Consider the following 16931-nt stretch of genomic DNA (forward strand, 5'->3'; position numbering starts at 1 on the left):
GAGTGTGAGTGGGGGGAGAGTGAGGCACTGAGTGTGTGTGGGGGGAGAGTGAGGCAGTGAGTGTGAGTGGGGGTAGAGTGGAGCAGTGAGTGTGAGTGGGGGTAGAGGAAGGCAGTGAGTGTGTGTGTGGGGAGAGTGAGGCAGTGAGTGTGTGTGGGGGTAGAGTGAGGCAGTGAGTGTGTGTGGGGGGAGAGTGAGGCAGTGAGTGTGTGTGGGTAGAGTGAGGCAGTGAGTGTGTGTGGGGGGAGAGTGAGGCAGTGAGTGTGTGTAGGGGGAATGTGAGGCAGTGAGAGTGTGTGGGGGAAGAGTGAGGCAGTGAGTGAGTTTGGGGGGAGAGTAAGGCAGTGAGTGTGCGTGGGGAGAGTGAGGCAGTGAGTGTGTGTGGGGGGAGAATGAGGCAGCGAGTGTGTGTGGGGGTAGAGTGAGGCAGTGAGTGTGTGCGTGGGGAGAGTGAGGCAGTGAGTGTGTGTGGGGGGAGAGTGAGTCAGTGAGCTTGTGTGAGGGAGTGAGGCAGAGAGTGTGTGCGAGGTGGTAGAGTGGAGCAGTGAGTGTGAGTGGGGGTAGAGTGAGGCAGTGAGTGTGTGTGATGGAGTGAGGCAGTGGATGTGTGTGGGGGGGAGAGTGAGGCAGTGAGTGTGTGTGTGGGGAGATTGAGGCAGTGAGTGTGTGTGATGGAGTGAGGCAGTGAGATTGTGTGTGGGGAGAGTGAGGCAGTGAGTGTGTGTTTGGGGCTAGAGTGAGGCAGTGAGTGTGTGTGGGGGGAGAGTGAGGCAGTGAGTGTGTGTGGGGGGAGAGTGAGGCAGTGAGTCTATGTGGGAGAGTGAGGCAGTGAGTGTGTGTGGGGCTAGAGTGAGGCAGTGAGTGTGTGTGGGTAGAGTGAGGCAGTGAGTGTCAGTGGGGGGAGAGTGAGGCAGTGAGTGTGTGTGTGGTTGTAGTGTGAAGCAGTGAGTGTGAGTGGGGGTAGAGTGAGGCAGTGAGTGTGTGGGGGGGGGTGAGTGAGGCAGTGAGTATGTGTGGTGGTAGAGTGAGGCAGTGAGTGTGAGTGGGGGGAGAGTGAGGCAGTGAGTGTGTGTGGGGGGAGAGTGAGGCAGTGAGTGTGTGTGGGGGGAGAGTGAGGCAGTGAGTGTGTGTAGGGGGAATGTGAGGCAGTGAGTGAGTTTGGGGGGAGAGTGAGGCAGTGAGTGTGTGTGGGGAGAGTGAGGCAATGAGTGTGTGTGGGGGGAGAGTGAGGCAGTGAGTGTGTGTGTGGGGAGAGTGAGTCAGTGAGCTTGTGTGAGGGAGTGAGGCAGTGAGTGTGTGTGGGGGGTAGAGTGAGGCAGTGAAGTGTGTGATGGAGTGAGGCTGTGAGTGTGTGTGGGGGGAGAGTGAGTCAGTGAGCTTGTGTGAGGGAGTGAGGCAGTGAGTGTGTGTGAGGGGGTAGAGTGGAGCAGTGAGTGTGATTGGGGGTAGAGTGAGGCAGTGAGTGTGTGTGGGGGGAGAGTGAGGCAGTGAGTGTGTGTGGGGGTAGAGTGAGGCAGTGAGTGTGTTTGGGGGAGTGAGGCAGTGAGTGTGTGTGGGGGGAGAATGAGGCACTAAGTGTGTGTGGGGAGAGTGAGGCTGTATGTGTGTGTGGGGGGGTGTAGAGTGAGGCAGTGAGTGTGTGTGGGGGGAGAGTGAGGCAGGAAATGTGTGTGGGGGAGTGAGTCATTGAGAGTTTGTGGGGGGTGAGTGAGGCAGTGAGTGTGTGAGGGGGGGAGAGTGAGGCATTGAGTGTGTGTGAGGGTAGAGTGAGGCAGTGAGTGTGTGTGGGGGAGAGTGAGGCAGCGAGTGTGTGTGGGGGGCAGAGTGATGCAGGAAATGTGTGTGGGGGAATGAGGCAGAGAGTGTGTGTGGGGGGAGAGTGAGGCAGTGAGTGTGTGTGTGGGGAGAGTGAGGCACCAAATGTGTGTGGGGGTAGAGTGAGGCAGTGAGTGTGTGTGGGGAGAGTGAGGCAGTGAGAGTGTGTGATGGAGTGAGGCAGTGGATGTGTGTGTGGGGGGAGAGTGAGGCAGTGAGTTTGTGTGGGGGAGTGAGGCAGTGAATGTGTGCGAGGGGGTAGAGTGGAGCAGTGAGTGTGAGTGGGGGTAGAGTGAGGCAGTGAATGTGTGTGGGGGAGAGTGAGGCAGTGAGTGTGTGTGGGGGGTTAGAGTGAGGCAGTGAGTGTGTGTGTGGGGAGAGTGAGGCAGTGAATGTGTGTGGGGGTAGAGTGAGGCAGTGAGTGTGAGTGGGGGGAGAGTGAGGCAGTGAGTGTGTGTGGGGGGAGAGTGAGGCAGTGAGTGTGGGTGGGGGGAGAGTGAGGCAGTGAGTGTGTGTAGGGGGAATGTGAGGCAGTGAGTGTGTGTGGGGGAAGAGTGAGGCAGTGAGTGAGTTTGGGTGGAGAGTGAGGCAGTGAGTGTGTGTGGGGGAGAGTGAGGCAGTGAGTGTGTGTGGGGGGGAGAGTGAGGCAGTGAGTGTGTGTGTGGGGAGAGTGAGGCAGTGAATGTATGTGGGGGTAGAGTGAGGCAGTGAGTGTGAGTGGGGGGAGAGTGAGGCAGTGAGTGTGTGTGGGGGGAAAGTGAGGCAGTGAGTGTGGGTGGGGGGAGAGTGAGGCAGTGAGTGTGTGTAGGGGGAATGTGAGGCAGTGAGTGTGTGTGGGGGAAGAGTGAGGCAGTGAGTGAGTTTGGGGGGAGAGTGAGGCAGTGAGTGTGTGTGGGGAGAGTGAGGCAGTGAGTGTGTGTGGGGGGAGAGTGAGGCAGCGAGTCTGTGTGGGGGTAGAGTGAGGCAGTGAGTGTGTGTGTGGGGAGAGTGAGGCAGTGAGTGTGTGTGGGGGGAGAGTGAGTCAGTGAGCTTGTGTGAGGGAGTGAGGCAGTGAGTGTGTGCGAGGGGGTAGAGTGGAGCAGTGTGAGTGGGGGTAGTGTGAGGCAGTGAGTGTGTGTGGGGGAGTGTGGGGAAGTGAGTGTTTGTGGGGGGGTAGAGTGAGGCAGTGAGTGTGTGTGGGGAGAGTGAGGCAGTGAGAGTGTGTGATGGAGTGAAGCAGTGGATGTGTGTGGGGGGAGAGTGAGGCAGTGAGTGTGTGTGTGGGGAGATTGAGGCAGTGAGAGTGTGTGATGGAGTGAGGCAGTGAGAATGTGTGTGGGGAGAGTGAGGCAGTGAGTGTGTGTGTGGGGCTAGAGTGAGGCAGTGAGTGTGAGTGGGGGGAGAGTGAGGCAGTGAGTGTGAGTGGGGGGAGAGTGAGGAAGTGAGTGTGTGTGGGGGGAGAGTGAGGCAGTGAGTGTGAGTGGGGGTAGAGTGAGGCAGTGAGTGTGTGAGGGGGGTGAGTGAGGCAGTAAGTATGTGTGGGGGTAGAGTGAGGCAGTGAGTGTGAGTGGGGGGAGAGTGAGGCACTGAGTGTGTGAGGGGGAAGAGTGAGGCAGTGAGTGTGAGTGGGGGTAGAGTGGAGCAGTGAGTGTGAGTGGGGGTAGTGTGAGGCAGTGAGTGTGTGTGGGGGAGTGTGGGGAAGTGAGTGTTTGTGGGGGGGTAGAGTGAGGCAGTGAGTGTGTGTGGAGAGAGTGAGGCAGTGAGAGTGTGTGATGGAGTGAGGCAGTGGATGTGTGTGGGGGGAGAGTGAGGCAGTGAGTGTGTGTGTGGGGAGATTGAGGCAGTGAGTGTGTGTGATGGAGTGAGGCAGTGAGAATGTGTGTGGGGAGAGTGAGGCAGTGAGTGTGTGTGTGGGGCTAGAGTGAGGCATGAGTGTGTGTGGGGGGAGAGTGAGGCAGTGAGTGTGAGTGGGGGGAGAGTGAGGAAGTGAGTGTGTGTGGGGGGAGAGTGAGGCAGTGAGTGTGAGTGGGGGTAGAGTGAGGCAGTGAGTGTGTGGGGGGGGTGAGTGAGGCAGTAAGTATGTGTGGGGGTAGAGTGAGGCAGTGAGTGTGAGTGGGGGGAGAGTGAAGCACTGAGTGTGTGTGGGGGGAGAGTGAGGCAGTGAGTGTGTGTGGGGGGAGAGTGAGGCAGTGAGTGTGTGTAGGGGGAATGTGAGGCAGTGAGTGTGTGTGGGGAGAGTGACGCACTGAGTGTGTGTGGGTGGAGAGTGAGGCAGTGAGAGTGTGTGATGGAGTGAGGCAGTGGATGTGTGTGTGGGGGGAGAGTGAGGCAGTGAGTTTGTGTGGGGGAGTGAGGCAGTGAATGTGTGCGAGGGGGTAGAGTGGAGCAGTGAGTGTGAGTGGGGGTAGAGTGAGGCAGTGAATGTTTGTGGGGGAGAGTGAGGCAGTGAGTGTGTGTGGGGGGGTAGAGGAAGGCAGTGAGTGTGTGTGTGGGGAGAGTGAGGCAGTGAGTGTGTGTGGGGGTAGAGTGAGGCAGTGAGTGTGAGTGGGGGGAGAGTGAGGCAGTGAGTGTGTGTGGGTAGAGTGAGGCAGTGAGTGTGTGTGGGGGGAGAGTGAGGCAGTGAGTGTGTGTAGGGGGAATGTGAGGCAGTGAGAGTGTGTGGGGGAAGAGTGAGGCAGTGAGTGAGTTTGGGGGGAGAGTAAGGCAGTGAGTGTGCGTGGGGAGAGTGAGGCAGTGAGTGTGTGTGGGGGGAGAATGAGGCAGCGAGTGTGTGTGGGGGTAGAGTGAGGCAGTGAGTGTGTGCGTGGGGAGAGTGAGGCAGTGAGTGTGTGTGGGGGGAGAGTGAGTCAGTGAGCTTGTGTGAGGGAGTTAGGCAGTGAGTGTGTGCGAGGTGGTAGAGTGGAGCAGTGAGTGTGAGTGGGGGTAGAGTGAGGCAGTGAGTGTGTGTGATGGAGTGAGGCAGTGGATGTGTGTGGGGGGAGAGTGAGGCAGTGAGTGTGTGTGTGGGGAGATTGAGGCAGTGAGTGTGTGTGATGGAGTGAGGCAGTGAGATTGTGTGTGGGGAGAGTGAGGCAGTGAGTGTGTGTGTGGGGCTAGAGTGAGGCAGTGAGTGTGTGTGGGGGGAGAGTGAGGCAGTGAGTGTGTGTGGGGGGAGAGTGAGGAAGTGAGTATGTGTGGGGGAGAGTGAGGCAGTGAGTGTGAGTGGGGGGAGAGTGAGGCAGTGAGTGTGAGTATGGGGAGAGTGAGGCAGTGAGTGTGAGTGGGGGTAGAGTGAGGCAGTGAGTGTGTGGGGGGGGGTGAGTGAGGCAGTAAGAATGTGTGGGGGTAGAGTGAGGCAGTTAGTGTGAGTGGGGGGAGAGTGAGGCAGTGAGTGTGTGTGGGGGGAGAGTGAGGCAGTGAGTGTGTGTGGGGGGAGAGTGAGGCAGTGAGTGTGTGTAGGGGAAATATGAGGCAGTGAGTGTGTGTGGGGGAAGAGTGAGGCAGTGAGTGAGTGTGGGAGGAGAGTGAGGCAGTGAGTGTGTGTGGGGAGAGTGACGCAGTGAGTGTGTGTGGGTGGAGAGTGAGGCAGTGAGTGTGTGTGGGGGTAGAGTGAGGCAGTGAGTGTGTGCGTGGGGAGAGTGAGGCAGTGAGTGTGTGATGGAGTGAGACAGTGAGTGTGTGTGGGGGGAGAGTGAGGCAGTGAGTTTGTGTGAGGGAGTGAGGCAGTGAGTGTGTGCGAGGGGGTTGAGTGGAGCAGTGAGTTTGAGTGGGGGTAGAGTGAGGCAGTGAGTGTGTGAGGGGGGTGAGTGAGGCAGTAAGTATGTGTGGGGGTAGAGTGAGGCAGTGAGTGTGAGTGGGGGGAGAGTGAGGCACTGAGTGTGTGTGGGGGGAGAGTGAGGCAGTGAGTGTGAGTGGGGGTAGAGTGGAGCAGTGAGTGTGAGTGGGGGTAGTGTGAGGCAGTGAGTGTGTGTGGGGGAGTGTGGGGAAGTGAGTGTTTGTGGGGGGGTAGAGTGAGGCAGTGAGTGTGTGTGGGGAGAGTGAGGCAGTGAGAGTGTGTGATGGAGTGAGGCAGTGGATGTGTGTGGGGGGAGAGTGAGGCAGTGAGTGTGTGTGTGGGGAGATTGAGGCAGTGAGTGTGTGTGATGGAGTGAGGCAGTGAGAATGTGTGTGGGGAGAGTGAGGCAGTGAGTGTGTGTGTGGGGCTAGAGTGAGGCATGAGTGTGTGTGGGGGGAGAGTGAGGCAGTGAGTGTGAGTGGGGGGAGAGTGAGGAAGTGAGTGTGTGTGGGGGTAGAGTGAGGCAGTGAGTGTGAGTGGGGGTAGAGTGAGGCAGTGAGTGTGTGGGGGGGGTGAGTGAGGCAGTAAGTATGTGTGGGGGTAGAGTGAGGCAGTGAGTGTGAGTGGGGGGAGAGTGAGGCACTGAGTGTGTGTGGGGGGAGAGTGAGGCAGTGAGTGTGAGTGGGGGTAGAGTGAGGCAGTGAGTGTGTGGGGGGTTGAGTGAGGCAGTAAGTATGTGTGGGGGTAGAGTGAGGCAGTGAGTGTGAGTGGGGGGAGAGTGAAGCACTGAGTGTGTGTGGGGGGAGAGTGAGGCAGTGAGTGTGTGTGGGGGGAGAGTGAGGCAGTGAGTGTGTGTAGGGGGAATGTGAGGCAGTGAGTGTGTGTGGGGAGAGTGACGCAGTGAGTGTGTGTGGGTGGAGAGTGAGGCAGTGAGAGTGTGTGATGGAGTGAGGCAGTGGATGTGTGTGTGGGGGGAGAGTGAGGCAGTGAGTTTGTGTGGGGGAGTGAGGCAGTGAATGTGTGCGAGGGGGTAGAGTGGAGCAGTGAGTGTGAGTGGGGGTAGAGTGAGGCAGTGAATGTTTGTGGGGGAGAGTGAGGCAGTGAGTGTGTGTGGGGGGGTAGAGGAAGGCAGTGAGTGTGTGTGTGGGGAGAGTGAGGCAGTGAGTGTGTGTGCGGGTAGAGTGAGGCAGTGAGTGTGTGTGGGGGGAGAGTGAGGCAGTGAGTGTGTGTGGGTAGAGTGAGGCAGTGAGTGTGTGTGGGGGGAGAGTGAGGCAGTGAGTGTGTGTAGGGGGAATGTGAGGCAGTGAGAGTGTGTGGGGGAAGAGTGAGGCAGTGAGTGAGTTTGGGGGGAGAGTAAGGCAGTGAGTGTGCGTGGGGAGAGTGAGGCAGTGAGTGTGTGTGGGGGGAGAATGAGGCAGCGAGTGTGTGTGGGGGTAGAGTGAGGCAGTGAGTGTGTGCGTGGGGAGAGTGAGGCAGTGAGTGTGTGTGGGGGGAGAGTGAGTCAGTGAGCTTGTGTGAGGGAGTGAGGCAGTGAGTGTGTGCGAGGTGGTAGAGTGGAGCAGTGAGTGTGAGTGGGGGTAGAGTGAGGCAGTGAGTGTGTGTGATGGAGTGAGGCAGTGGATGTGTGTGGGGGGAGAGTGAGGCAGTGAGTGTGTGTGTGGGGAGATTGAGGCAGTGAGTGTGTGTGATGGAGTGAGGCAGTGAGATTGTGTGTGGGGAGAGTGAGGCAGTGAGTGTGTGTGTGGGGAGACTGAGAGAGTGAGTGTGTGTGATGGAGTGAGGCAGTGAGTATGTGTGTGGGGAGAGTGAGGCAGTGAGTGTTTGTGTGGGGCTAGAGTGAGGCAGTGAGTGTGTGTGTGTGGAGAGTGAGGCAGTGAGTGTGTGTGTGGGGAGAGTGAGGAAGTGAGTGTGTTTGGGGGTAGAGTGAGGCAGTGAGTGTGTGCGTGGGGAGAGTGAGGCAGTGAGTGTGTGCGTGGGGAGAGTGAGGCAGTGAGTGTGTGATGGAGTGAGACAGTGAGTGTGTGTGGGGGGAGAGTGAGGCAGTGAGTTTGTGTGAGGGAGTGAGGCAGTGAGTGTGTGTGAGGGGGTTGAGTGGAGCAGTGAGTTTGAGTGGGGGTAGAGTGAGGCAGTGAGTGTGTGTGAGGGGAGAGTGAGGCAGTGAGTTTGTTTGTGGGGAGAGTGAGGCAGTGGATGTGTGTGGGGGGAGAGTGTGGCAGTGAGTTTGTGTGTGGGGAGAGTGAGGCAGTGAGTGTGTGTGTGGGGAGATTGAGGCAGTGAATGTGTGTGATGTAGTGAGGCAGTGAGTATGTGTGTGGGGAGAGTGAGGCAGTGAGTGTGTGTGTGGGGCTAGAGTGAGGCAGTGAGTGTGTGTGTGGGGAGAGTGAGGCAGTGAGTGTGTGTGGGGGTAGAGTGAGGCAGTGAGTGTGTGTGGGGGAGTGAGGCAGTGAGTGTGTGTGCGGGGAGAATGAGGCAGTGAGTGTGTGTGGGGAGAGTCAGGCAGTGAGTGTGTGTGAGGGGGTAGAGTGGAGCAGTGAATGTGAGTTGGGGTAGAGTGAGGCAGTGAGTGTGTGTGGGGGGAGAGTGAGGCAGTGAATGTGTCTGGGGGGGTAGAGTGAGGCAGTGAGTGTTTGTGTGGGGAGAGTGAGGCAGTGAGTGTGTGTGGGGGGGTAGAGTGAGGCAGTGAGTGTGTGTGTGGGGAGAGTGAGGCAGTGAGTGTGTGTGGGGAGAGTGAGGCAGTGAGTGTGTGTGGGGGGAGAGTGAGGCAGTGAGTGTTTGTGTGGGGAGAGTGAGGCAGTGAGTGTGTGTGTGGGGAGAGTGAGGCAGTGAGTGTGTGTGATGGAGTGAGGCAGTGATTATGTGTGTGGGAGAGCGAGGCAGTGAGTGTGTGTGTGGGGCTAGAGTGAGGCAGTGAGTGTGTGTGTGGGGAGAGTGAAGCAGTGAGTGTGTGTGGGGGTAGAGTGAGGCAGTGAGTGTGTGTGGGGGAGTGAGGCAGTGAGTGTGTGTTGGGGGGTAGAGTGAGGCAGTGAGTGTGTGTGTGGGGAGAGTGAGGCAGTGAGTGTGTGTGGGGGAGTGAGGCAGTGAGTGTGTGTTGGGGGGTAGAGTGAGGCAGTGAGTGTGTGTGTGGGGAGAGTGAGGCAGTGAGTGTGTGTGGGGGGGGTAGAGTGAGGCAGTGAGTGTGTGTGGGGGGAGAGCGAGGCAGTGAGTGTGTGTGTGGGGAGAGTGAGGCAGTGAGTGTGTGTGTGGGGAGACTGAGAGAGTGAGTGTGTGTGATGGAGTGAGGCAGTGAGTATGTGTGTGGGGAGAGTGAGGCAGTGAGTGTTTGTGTGGGGCTAGAGTGAGGCAGTGAGTGTGTGTGTGTGGAGAGTGAGGCAGTGAGTGTGTGTGTGGGGAGAGTGAGGCAGTGAGTGTGTTTGGGGGGAGAATGAGGCAGTGAGTGTGTGTGTGGGGAGAGTGAGGCAGTGAGTGTGTTTGGGGGGAGAGTGAGGCATTGAGTGTGTGTGGGGAGAGTGAGGCTGTAAGTGTTTGTGGGGGGAGAGTGAGGCAGTGAGTCTATGTGGGAGAGTGAGGCAGTGAGTGAGTGTGGGGCTAGAGTGAGGCAGTGAGTGTGTGTGGGTAGAGTGAGGCAGTGAGTGTCAGTGGGGGGAGAGTGAGGCAGTGAGTGTGTGTGTGGTGGTAGTGTGAGGCAGTGAGTGTGAGTGGGGGTAGAGTGAGGCAGTGAGTGTGTGGGGGGGGTGAGTGAGGCAGTGAGAGTGTGTGGGGGAAGAGTGAGGCAGTGAGTGAGTTTGGGGGGAGAGTAAGGCAGTGAGTGTGCGTGGGGAGAGTGAGGCAGTGAGTGTGTGTGGGGGGAGAATGAGGCAGCGAGTGTGTGTGGGGGTAGAGTGAGGCAGTGAGTGTGTGCGTGGGGAGAGTGAGGCAGTGAGTGTGTGTGGGGGGAGAGTGAGTCAGTGAGCTTGTGTGAGGGAGTGAGGCAGTGAGTGTGTGCGAGGTGGTAGAGTGGAGCAGTGAGTGTGAGTGGGGGTAGAGTGAGGCAGTGAGTGTGTGTGGGGGAGATTGGGGAAGTGAGTGTGTGTGATGGAGTGAGGCAGTGGATGTGTGTGGGGGGAGAGTGAGGCAGTGAGTGTGTGTGTGGGGAGATTGAGGCAGTGAGTGTGTGTGATGGAGTGAGGCAGTGAGATTGTGTGTGGGGAGAGTGAGGCAGTGAGTGTGTGTGTGGGGCTAGAGTGAGGCAGTGAGTGTGTGTGGGGGGAGAGTGAGGCAGTGAGTGTGTGTGGGGGGAGAGTGAGGAAGTGAGTATGTGTGGGGGGCGAGTGAGGCAGTGAGTGTGAGTGGGGGGAGAGTGAGGCAGTGAGTGTGAGTATGGGGAGAGTGAGGCAGTGAGTGTGAGTGGAGGTAGAGTGAGGCAGTGAGTGTGTGGGGGGGGGTGAGTGAGGCAGTAAGTATGTGTGGGGGTAGAGTGAGGCAGTTAGTGTGAGTGGGGGGAGAGTGAGGCAGTGAGTGTGTGTGGGGGGAGAGTGAGGCAGTGAGTGTGTGTGGGGGGAGAGTGAGGCAGTGAGTGTGTGTAGGGGAAATATGAGGCAGTGAGTGTGTGTGGGGGAAGAGTGAGGCAGTGAGTGAGTGTGGGAGGAGAGTGAGGCAGTGAGTGTGTGTGGGGAGAGTGACGCAGTGAGTGTGTGTGGGTGGAGAGTGAGGCAGTGAGTGTGTGTGGGGGTAGAGTGAGGCAGTGAGTGTGTGCGTGGGGAGAGTGAGGCAGTGAGTGTGTGATGGAGTGAGACAGTGAGTGTGTGTGGGGGGAGAGTGAGGCAGTGAGTTTGTGTGAGGGAGTGAGGCAGTGAGTGTGTGCGAGGGGGTTGAGTGGAGCAGTGAGTTTGAGTGGGGGTAGAGTGAGGCAGTGAGTGTGTGTGAGGGGAGAGTGAGTCAGTGAGTTTGTTTGTGGGGAGAGTGAGGCAGTGGATGTGTGTGGGGGGAGAGTGAGGCAGTGAGTTTGTGTGTGGGGAGAGTGAGGCAGTGAGTGTGTGTGTGGGGAGATTGAGGCAGTGAGTGTGTGTGATGTAGTGAGGCAGTGAGTATGTGTGTGGGGAGAGTGAGGCAGTGAGTGTGTGTGTGGGGCTAGAGTGAGGCAGTGAGTGTGTGTGTGGGGAGAGTGAGGCAGTGAGTGTGTGTGGGGGTAGAGTGAGGCAGTGAGTGTGTGTGGGGGAGTGAGGCAGTGAGTGTGTGTGCGGGGAGAATGAGGCAGTGAGTGTGTGTGGGGAGAGTCAGGCAGTGAGTGTGTGTGAGGGGGTAGAGTGGAGCAGTGAATGTGAGTTGGGGTAGAGTGAGGCAGTGAGTGTGTGTGGGGGAGAGTGAGGCAGTGAATGTGTCTGGGGGGGTAGAGTGAGGCAGTGAGTATGTGTGTGGGGTGAGTGAGGCAGTGAGTGTGTGTGGGGGGGTAGAGTGAGGCAGTGAGTGTGTGTGTGGGGAGAGTGAGGCAGTGAGTGTGTGTGGGGAGAGTGAGGCAGTGAGTGTGTGTGGGGGGAGAGTGAGGCAGTGAGTGTTTGTGTGGGGAGAGTGAGGCAGTGAGTGTGTGTGTGGGGAGAGTGAGGCAGTGAGTGTGTGTGATGGAGTGAGGCAGTGATTATGTGTGTGGGAGAGCGAGGCAGTGAGTGTGTGTGTGGGGCTAGAGTGAGGCAGTGAGTGTGTGTGTGGGGAGAGTGAAGCAGTGAGTGTGTGTGGGGGTAGAGTGAGGCAGTGAGTGTGTGTGGGGGAGTGAGGCAGTGAGTGTGTGTTGGGGGGTAGAGTGAGGCAGTGAGTGTGTGTGTGGGGAGAGTGAGGCAGTGAGTGTGTGTGGGGGGAGTGAGGCAGTGAGTGTGTGTTGGGGGGTAGAGTGAGGCAGTGAGTGTGTGTGGGAGGAGAGCGAGGCAGTGAGTGTGTGTGTGGGGAGAGTGAGGCAGTGAGTGTGTGTGTTGGGAGACTGAGAGAGTGAGTGTGTGTGATGGAGTGAGGCAGTGAGTATGTGTGTGGGGAGAGTGAGGCAGTGAGTGTTTGTGTGGGGCTAGAGTGAGGCAGTGAGTGTGTGTGTGTGGAGAGTGAGGCAGTGAGTGTGTGTGTGGGGAGAGTGAGGCAGTGAGTGTGTTTGGGGGTAGAGTGAGGCAGTGAGTGTGTGCGTGGGGAGAGTGAGGCAGTGAGTGTGTGCGTGGGGAGAGTGAGGCAGTGAGTGTGTGATGGAGTGAGACAGTGAGTGTGTGTGGGGGGAGAGTGAGGCAGTGAGTTTGTGTGAGGGAGTGAGGCAGTGAGTGTGTGTGAGGGGGTTGAGTGGAGCAGTGAGTTTGAGTGGGGGTAGAGTGAGGCAGTGAGTGTGTGTGAGGGGAGAGTGAGGCAGTGAGTTTGTTTGTGGGGAGAGTGAGGCAGTGGATGTGTGTGGGGGGAGAGTGAGGCAGTGAGTTTGTGTGTGGGGAGAGTGAGGCAGTGAGTGTGTGTGTAGGGAGATTGAGGCAGTGAATGTGTGTGATGTAGTGAGGCAGTGAGTATGTGTGTGGGGAGAGTGAGGCAGTGAGTGTGTGTGTGGGGCTAGAGTGAGGCAGTGAGTGTGTGTGTGGGGAGAGTGAGGCAGTGAGTGTGTGTGGGGGTAGAGTGAGGCAGTGAGTGTGTGTGGGGGAGTGAGGCAGTGAGTGTGTGTGCGGGGAGAATGAGGCAGTGAGTGTGTGTGGGGAGAGTCAGGCAGTGAGTGTGTGTGAGGGGGTAGAGTGGAGCAGTGAATGTGAGTTGGGGTAGAGTGAGGCAGTGAGTGTGTGTGGGGGAGAGTGAGGCAGTGAATGTGTCTGGGGGGGTAGAGTGAGGCAGTGAGTGTTTGTGTGGGGAGAGTGAGGCAGTGAGTATGTGTGTGGGGAGAGTGAGGCAGTGAATGTGTGTGGGGGGGTAGAGTGAGGCAGTGAGTGTGTGTGTGGGGAGAGTGAGGCAGTGAGTGTGTGTGGGGAGAGTGAGGCAGTGAGTGTGTGTGGGGGGAGAGTGAGGCAGTGAGTGTTTGTGTGGGGAGAGTGAGGCAGTGAGTGTGTGTGTGGGGAGAGTGAGGCAGTGAGTGTGTGTGATGGAGTGAGGCAGTGATTATGTGTGTGGGAGAGCGAGGCAGAGAGTGTGTGTGTGGGGCTAGAGTGAGGCAGTGAGTGTGTGTGTGGGGAGAGTGAAGCAGTGAGTGTGTGTGGGGGTAGAGTGAGGCAGCGAGTGTGTGTGGGGGAGTGAGGCAGTGAGTTTGTGTTGGGGGGTAGAGTGAGGCAGTGAGTGTGTGTGTGGGGAGAGTGAGGCAGTGAGTGTGTGTGGGGGAGTGAGGCAGTGAGTGTGTGTTGGGGGGTAGAGTGAGGCAGTGAGTGTGTGTGTGGGGAGAGTGAGGCAGTGAGTGTGTGTGGGGGGGGTAGAGTGAGGCAGTGAGTGTGTGTGGGGGGAGAGCGAGGCAGTGAGTGTGTGTGGGGGGAGAGCGAGGCAGTGAGTGTTTGTGTGGGGAGAGTGAGGCAGTGAGTGTGTGTGTGGGGAGACTGAGAGAGTGAGTGTGTGTGATGGAGTGAGGCAGTGAGTATGTGTGTGGGGAGAGTGAGGCAGTGAGTGTTTGTGTGGGGCTAGAGTGAGGCAGTGAGTGTGTGTGTGTGGAGAGTGAGGCAGTGAGTGTGTGTGTGGGGAGAGTGAGGCAGTGAGTGTGTTTGGGGGTAGAGTGAGGCAGTGAGTGTGTGCCTGGGGTGAGTGAGGCAGTGAGTGTGTGCGTGGGGAGAGTGAGGCAGTGAGTGTGTGATGGAGTGAGACAGTGAGTGTGTGTGGGGGGAGAGTGAGGCAGTGAGTTTGTGTGAGGGAGTGAGGCAGTGAGTGTGTGTGAGGGGAGAGTGAGGCAGTGAGTTTGTTTGTGGGGAGAGTGAGGCAGTGGATGTGTGTGGGGGGAGAGTGAGGCAGTGAGTTTGTGTGTGGGGAGAGTGAGGCAGTGAGTGTGTGTGTGGGGAGATTGAGGCAGTGAATGTGTGTGATGTAGTGAGGCAGTGAGTATGTGTGTGGGAGAGTGAGGCAGTGAGTGTGTGTGTGGGGCTAGAGTGAGGCAGTGAGTGTGTGTGTGGGGAGAGTGAGGCAGTGAGTGTGTGTGGGGGTAGAGTGAGGCAGTGAGTGTGTGTCGGGGAGTGAGGCAGTGAGTGTGTGTGCGGGGAGAATGAGGCAGTGAATGTGTGTGGGGAGAGTCAGGCAGTGAGTGTGTGTGAGGGGGGTAGAGTGGAGCAGTGAATGTGAGTTGGGGTAGAGTGAGGCAGTGAGTGTGTGTGGGGGAGAGTGAGGCAGTGAATGTGTCTGGGGGGGTAGAGTGAGGCAGTGAGTGTTTGTGTGGGGAGAGTGAGGCAGTGAGTATGTGTGTGGGGAGAGTGAGGCAGTGAGTGTGTGTGGGGGGGTAGAGTGAGGCAGTGAGTGTGTGTGTGGGGAGAGTGAGGCAGTGAGTGTGTGTGGGGAGAGTGAGGCAGTGAGTGTGTGTGGGTGGAGAGTGAGGCAGTGAGTGTTTGTGTGGGGAGAGTGAGGCAGTGAGTGTGTGTGTGGGGAGAGTGAGGCAGTGAGTGTGTGTGATGGAGTGAGGCAGTGATTATGTGTGTGGGAGAGCGAGGCAGTGAGTGTGTGTGTGGGGCTAGAGTGAGGCAGTGAGTGTGTGTGTGGGGAGAGTGAAGCAGTGAGTGTGTGTGGGGGTAGAGTGAGGCAGTGAGTGTGTGTGGGGGAGTGAGGCAGTGAGTGTGTGTTGGGGGGTAGAGTGAGGCAGTGAGTGTGTGTGTGGGGAGAGTGAGGCAGTGAGTGTGTGTGGGGGAGTGAGGCAGTGAGTGTGTGTTGGGGGGTAGAGTGAGGCAGTGAGTGTGTGTGTGGGGAGAGTGAGGCAGTGAGTGTGTGTGGGGGGGGGTAGAGTGAGGCAGTGAGTGTGTGTGGGGGGAGAGCGAGACAGTGAGTGTGTGTGTGGGGAGAGTGAGGCAGTGAGTGTGTGTGTGGGGAGACTGAGAGAGTGAGTGTGTGTGATGGAGTGAGGCAGTGAGTATGTGTGTGGGGAGAGTGAGGCAGTGAGTGTTTGTGTGGGGCTAGAGTGAGGAAGTGAGTGTGTGTGTGTGGAGAGTGAGGCAGTGAGTGTGTGTGTGGGGAGAGTGAGGCAGTGAGTGTGTTTGGGGGGAGAATGAGGCAGTGAGTGTGTGTGTGGGGAGAGTGAGGCAGTGAGTGTGTTTGGGGGGAGAGTGAGGCATTGAGTGTGTGTGGGGAGAGTGAGGCTGTAAGTGTTTGTGGGGGGAGAGTGAGGCAGTGAGTCTATGTGGGAGAGTGAGGCAGTGAGTGTGTGTGGGGCTAGAGTGAGGCAGTGAGTGTGTGTGGGTAGAGTGAGGCAGTGAGTGTCAGTGGGGGGAGAGTGAGGCAGTGAGTGTGTGTGTGGTGGTAGTGTGAGGCAGTGAGTGTGAATGGGGGTAGAGTGAGGCAGTGAGTGTGTGGGGGGGGTGAGTGAGGCAGTGAGTATGTGTGGTGGTAGAGTGAGGCAGTGAGTGTGTGTGTGGGGAGAGTGAGGCAGTGAGTGTGTGTGGGGGGGGTAGAGTGAGGCAGTGAGTGTGTGTGGGGGGAGAGCGAGGCAGTGAGTGTGTGTGGGGGGAGAGCGAGGCAGTGAGTGTTTGTGTGGGGAGAGTGAGGCAGTGAGTGTGTGTGTGGGGAGACTGAGAGAGTGAGTGTGTGTGATGGAGTGAGGCAGTGAGTATGTGTGTGGGGAGAGTGAGGCAGTGAGTGTTTGTGTGGGGCTAGAGTGAGGCAGTGAGTGTGTGTGTGTGGAGAGTGAGGCAGTGAGTGTGTGTGTGGGGAGAGTGAGGCAGTGAGTGTGTTTGGGGGTAGAGTGAGGCAGTGAGTGTGTGCCTGGGGTGAGTGAGGCAGTGAGTGTGTGCGTGGGGAGAGTGAGGCAGTGAGTGTGTGATGGAGTGAGACAGTGAGTGTGTGTGGGGGGAGAGTGAGGCAGTGAGTTTGTGTGAGGGAGTGAGGCAGTGAGTGTGTGTGAGGGGAGAGTGAGGCAGTGAGTTTGTTTGTGGGGAGAGTGAGGCAGTGGATGTGTGTGGGGGGAGAGTGAGGCAGTGAGTTTGTGTGTGGGGAGAGTGAGGCAGTGAGTGTGTGTGTGGGGAGATTGAGGCAGTGAATGTGTGTGATGTAGTGAGGCAGTGAGTATGTGTGTGGGAGAGTGAGGCAGTGAGTGTGTGTGTGGGGCTAGAGTGAGGCAGTGAGTGTGTGTGTGGGGAGAGTGAGGCAGTGAGTGTGTGTGGGGGTAGAGTGAGGCAGTGAGTGTGTGTCGGGGAGTGAGGCAGTGAGTGTGTGTGCGGGGAGAATGAGGCAGTGAATGTGTGTGGGGAGAGTCAGGCAGTGAGTGTGTGTGAGGGGGTAGAGTGGAGCAGTGAATGTGAGTTGGGGTAGAGTGAGGCAGTGAGTGTGTGTGGGGGAGAGTGAGGCAGTGAATGTGTCTGGGGGGGTAGAGTGAGGCAGTGAGTGTTTGTGTGGGGAGAGTGAGGCAGTGAGTATGTGTGTGGGGAGAGTGAGGCAGTGAGTGTGTGTGGGGGGGTAGAGTGAGGCAGTGAGTGTGTGTGTGGGGAGAGTGAGGCAGTGAGTGTGTGTGGGGAGAGTGAGGCAGTGAGTGTGTGTGGGTGGAGAGTGAGGCAGTGAGTGTTTGTGTGGGGAGAGTGAGGCAGTGAGTGTGTGTGTGGGGAGAGTGAGGCAGTGAGTGTGTGTGATGGAGTGAGGCAGTGATTATGTGTGTGGGAGAGCGAGGCAGTGAGTGTGTGTGTGGGGCTAGAGTGAGGCAGTGAGTGTGTGTGTGGGGAGAGTGAAGCAGTGAGTGTGTGTGGGGGTAGAGTGAGGCAGTGAGTGTGTGTGGGGGAGTGAGGCAGTGAGTGTGTGTTGGGGGGTAGAGTGAGGCAGTGAGTGTGTGTGTGGGGAGAGTGAGGCAGTGAGTGTGTGTGGGGGAGTGAGGCAGTGAGTGTGTGTTGGGGGGTAGAGTGAGGCAGTGAGTGTGTGTGTGGGGAGAGTGAGGCAGTGAGTGTGTGTGGGGGGGGGTAGAGTGAGGCAGTGAGTGTGTGTGGGGGGAGAGCGAGACAGTGAGTGTGTGTGTGGGGAGAGTGAGGCAGTGAGTGTGTGTGTGGGGAGACTGAGAGAGTGAGTGTGTGTGATGGAGTGAGGCAGTGAGTATGTGTGTGGGGAGAGTGAGGCAGTGAGTGTTTGTGTGGGGCTAGAGTGAGGCAGTGAGTGTGTGTGTGTGGAGAGTGAGGCAGTGAGTGTGTGTGTGGGGAGAGTGAGGCAGTGAGTGTGTTTGGGGGGAGAATGAGGCAGTGAGTGTGTGTGTGGGGAGAGTGAGGCAGTGAGTGTGTTTGGGGGGAGAGTGAGGCATTGAGTGTGTGTGGGG

The sequence above is a fragment of the Carcharodon carcharias genome, chromosome 14 (genome assembly GCF_017639515.1).
Source record: "Carcharodon carcharias isolate sCarCar2 chromosome 14, sCarCar2.pri, whole genome shotgun sequence".
NCBI classification, from domain to species: domain Eukaryota; kingdom Metazoa; phylum Chordata; class Chondrichthyes; order Lamniformes; family Lamnidae; genus Carcharodon; species Carcharodon carcharias.